The sequence below is a fragment of the Solea solea genome, chromosome 17 (assembly GCF_958295425.1).
Source record: "Solea solea chromosome 17, fSolSol10.1, whole genome shotgun sequence".
NCBI classification, from domain to species: Eukaryota; Metazoa; Chordata; class Actinopteri; order Pleuronectiformes; family Soleidae; genus Solea; species Solea solea.
In genome coordinates, this window is record NC_081150.1 from 13,553,466 (window position 1) to 13,558,246 (window position 4,781).

At 43.6% G+C, this 4,781-nt stretch overlaps 1 long non-coding RNA gene across 1 annotated transcript; it reads right to left on the reverse strand.

The window, feature by feature from the left end:
- Positions 1 to 793: 793 nt before the first annotated feature.
- LOC131443264 (uncharacterized) lies at positions 794 to 2,193 on the reverse strand. The gene is made up of 3 exons (XR_009233594.1): positions 1,880 to 2,193; positions 1,629 to 1,778; positions 794 to 1,108 (listed from the first exon to the last, which is right to left on the reverse strand). It is a non-coding gene; the product is annotated as an uncharacterized LOC131443264 (long non-coding RNA).
- Between the last annotated feature and the right edge of the window lie 2,588 nt (positions 2,194 to 4,781).

Genomic DNA, 4,781 nt, shown 5'->3' on the forward strand with positions numbered 1-4,781 from the left:
TGACGGGCCTTAGGGAGCGTCTCAATCAGCCTTCACTGCCATTTACTCATCTCAGTGAACAAATGTTTGTCATAGTTCTACCTCGCATGTCACCGGTTAGACAGCTATTTTAAAATTGAAAGTCAGACTATAGCTAAGGGCATTAAAGGCACTTGAGGCAAGTTTTTGGAGGAAAACTCTAAGTGCATGCATCATTGTGTCGTTCAGGACAGACGGGCCATTGGCTGCTATTGACTGCTATAGACGTCAATTCGAAATGGTAAGATAAGGTTTGGAACAGTAAAGCCCTCAGTCAGGCTTGCATTTCAAAGGTGCCTGTACTTGGTAGGGCAGGGTGTGCGTTGTGCCCGATGGCCATGTCAGCAAGATTCGGTGTGTGACGTTGTACCTGTGCAACAACAACGAACAACGACATTGAATGCGACACAACAGAGCTCTTACCTGCACAACAGGATCATAGCGGATCTGTGACTTGTTAGTGATAACAATAGCTTCAACACTTATTCTTTGACCCTCCATTGCTTGGATGTCTTGTAACTTACTTGCTAACATAAACGGTGATACCATTTTATCTGCTGTTAAATCTGTCAATGAATTCCGGCTGGCAATGTATGGATAGGGCTCAAATTGTAATTGTGTCAAGCCAGTTTTAGTTCCTGGCCTGAAAGAGAAAGACAAAGGAAATACAGAATGAGTCAAACAAAAGAGCGTGATCAACAAAACAGAAGGTTCACATTTTATATGTTGAAAGCCAGTTATGCGGTACACCACTAAAAAGGCATTGCGCCTTTTTCAAACTGCAGTGCACATCTGCACCGCTCTTTTCAACACTAAGTGAAACACCTCACGCCCGCAACAACAGTCAATTCCAGACAAAAGCACAGCAACTCAAAATAACATCTCAAACAATTTGTTATTGGGCCAATTTGCCTAATCTTTGTCTAATGTGGCTCTTGAGAGGTGGTGGGGGGTGGGACAACAAAAGCACAAATGGACCTTTAACTTCCCCCATTGAATTCCTGGGAGTGTTTTTATGGTCCTTCGTCGTTTGTCCATGGAAAAGGTTACAAGTTGGTATACTTGTTACCGGGAGGTCGCTCAGTCAAACCTTGGGAAAAAGCAGAGAAAATGTGGTCAGGGGAATTGAAATTATTTCCTTTACCTGTCAATTTATTTTCTTTTCACAAAGCAGGTACTGAAGTGATTCTCCTCAATGGTTGACCTGTGTGTTTGCTAAATAAACTCTTTCCTGGGTAAACATTTGTGAAAGAAGCAAGAATGATTAACACATGTTCACTCTATACGAAATCTGCGATGGAGTAGTGATAGAGAAATTACAGAGGGGATAAAATTAAGAGCAGAAATAAAGTACAAACAAATCTTTAATCATATTTAAAGGGATGTGGAGCCGGGGTCTGTGTTGACTTAGCAGCACACAGAGATTCTCTTGTTTGTTGCCCCTTAAGTGAAGTGGAACATGCCAGTTAAACTCTATCAGATGGCCTGGGTGTTTTATAATTTTCGGCATAAGGCTGTCATCTGTTCTGTACCCCACACAGTTGCATAGGCGTAATGTGTGTGTACACATGTGCACACTCAATAGTATTGACATTATCTTCGAAACCTACACATCTTCTTTGATGGTCTCCGCGAGTCCTGTACGTGAACCTCTGAGGGGGGGGGGGGCACTGGGGATGAGGCTTTCCGAGAGTCACAAAGACTCTTGGAGCGGTTGTGGTGAGGCTACCCAGAAGCCAGGCTGATTCACTGCTCCATCACTGCACACAAGACATCAATCATCGTCGTCATCGTTACCACCTGACAAAGAGGACTCTACACACATAGGATGTCAGTTGTATTGCTAACGGGTGTAGCGTACATTACGACTGCACGTTCACTCGCCATGTGTTCCCAGCTACTGGTGCTGGTACCCGGGAACGCGCATGGGGCCCCACGACTCCTCGGTACCCACATCTCGTCCTTCATGACATCGCCGTGCCATATGAGCTTGACTGACAGGCCGTCTGTTTGTTTTCTTCCTCAAGATGGAGTCCATTTCCTGTGCTCCCTTTGTTTTAGACTGTAGATTAAAAAAAAGATCTCCCTTTTAAACGCTGTGTTTACATTGTGTGAGTGCTTTGAGGGAAAGCACAAAGCCGCCACACAGTGGGTGGATTATAAACTTGGACTGAGTTTCAAACAGACTGAACTTATAAACACAGAATTCCCCCACACTCTACTCGCGGGTCTCAGCCTGCTAGCATATTACTGTGGATCAAACACAGACGAGGCCTATCCTTGTACTTTGATGCATTTATGTGTCTGTGCTTGCATTGTATTTGCGCCTACTTAATACACTTCCAAAGCAACCTTTTTTTTAATGTTATTTTTAACCGGGGTCATCCATTATGACACTCGCGTGCATCGGCATTGCTGGCATGATTGCATCCCCAAACCCACCTCAGTGGGATGATCTCTGGTTGCCATGTTGTACATGCAAGGGGCAGTGACCTGGGATCTCCATGTCCTATCGAAGGACTACAAGTGCCTGGATACCCATTATGTGCCAGCTGTTCAGAATGAGGAGTAATTGCACTGTTGGCAAGGATCCATGTGGGCCCCAGTGCTGCGGCTTCCCCTCACCCTGGGCAGGCTGCCAAGCCCTCCCGCACACTGCCTCCCTGACCCGTTCTACCACCACCAAACGGCACCCCACCCCACATCCAGGCCCACCCCTACAGCTCAGCGCCCGACCCATATCATCCCCTAAAACTCTTCCACCCATTACCACCAGCCCTCTGTTCCACATTCCTAGGGGGGCACTGGTTAAATCTAATCCCATAATAAGACACTCAGCTGTCCAGGAAAAGAAAGAGAACTTTCCTCTGGTAAATTCTAGACTTCCTTTTTTCTTTTTCCCCCTCCCTTCTTTTCACCCCAAGTGGAGGCAAGATGACACTTTGGGCCCCCTTGGCCAGTTGCCTTTGTCTTTCTTTGGGCTTGATTTATCCTTTCTTCCTTTCTTTTTACTCCCTCTTTCCCCTTTTTATGTCAGTGGTATAAAATTGCCTCTGTGTTGGGTCCACGGTCCCCGAACAGACACATGGGAGGGCCACATTACTAAAGGGCCACATGGCTCCGTTGTGCAAGAACATACACACACACACACACGTTTTTACGCTGCCGACACACAGATGCAAGCAATTTATACATTACATTTCCAAGTCCTTTAACATACGTGTGTCTTGCCAGCATTTCACTTGGTAAATGACATCATTTTCTTAAATGAGTTAAAAAGGTGAAACATAGACTCCATAGGAATGTGTGTCTTTTACAAATTAGCTTGTTTAACATTGATATTGTTTAAATCCAGCGTTCATGGTTTTCGACTTGATTGAGTGTGACGAAATTAGATAATCAATGGGGAATTGACTTACAGTATATAGCTCAAGAACAGAAAGGCCCTTGTTTTACAGATGAGTCAGACTTTAAACGTAAAGGTGATAAATAGGTGATGTTTAAGTCACTGTAGGTCCATCATTTTCTCAAAAACCAATATCTGTATGAATTTATCAATGCGCTTAATCAAATAATTGCAGAATTATATCATATTTTGCATCTATTTTTTGTCAGAAAAAAAAAATCCCTATTTCAGCTCATAGTTCATGGATATAAAATTTTCCGCCATCACTTGTTATTTATAGAAACCCCACTTAACATTCCGTGACCTTTACGGCGCATACATAAATTCAAAATTAAAATGAAATGAGATGATGTGTTTACATGCCCGGATAAATAAACCAAGTGATTGGACAAACATCGCGGTGTGTTAATGAGTTTATACTGACACTGATTATTAGTTAATGTGATTAAAAAGATTAGTCATGGGTGTTCACTGAGAGAAAAAAACAAATCTGTAGTGAGAGTATTACCTAATCTGGTTGTAATTAAATTATTGCTTTAAATGCTAAATGTTGTTGGGAAGTGTGGGTGGAGACATTTGACTGTGAAGCACTGCCAGTCAAATGGCTCGGGCCTGAATAAAACATGGCTTTCAGTCTGCAGAGGTGTCTCTGTGTTTGTAGCTATAAAGCCAGAGTGTGAAGACAGACGAGAGTTGAGGCAGACGTGTGTGTGTGTGTGTGTGTGTGTGTTTGCATGCTTGTGGCCGGGTAAGAAGTGTGTGTCCACGACTGAGTGTGTTTGTGTGGAAATCACTAAGCTGGGTTATCAGCTGTAGGAGCCTGGGAAACAGCCACAGACTGAGATACACCGAGGACAGATAAAGACAAAGGGGTTCACAAAGGGAGACAACAATTGTGCTAGAAAGAAAAGGAGATAAAGGGGGAAAAAAGATAAATGTTAGCCATGAATTCCATTTATTTATTTATTTTTTTTGGGGGGGGGGGGCTTGGGTTGAGGGAAATTTTGAATCTTATAACCTTTAGAGATGTTGGAAGCAAAGCTTGTGCCAAAGCTTTATGACTATTGCTTCTCTGTCATCGCTATGAATGTGTTTTACTCTCCTATTGCTATGATCGGCTCATATACCTCTGTCTCTGCTTCAGTATATTTACACTGCCTTGTTTACGCTGGTGAAATGAAGAATGATTTAAGGCAATGGGATAACGGGGGGGGGGGGGGGGGGGGTTTACGTTGCTTGTGGTCATTGGAGGTGAAAATCAAAACAACAGATGGACTGTGCAGTGTCTTTAACCCAGATTCTACCTCCCTAATCCTCCTTGTCTTCACTGCAAGAATGTCCACATTGCATGCCCGAC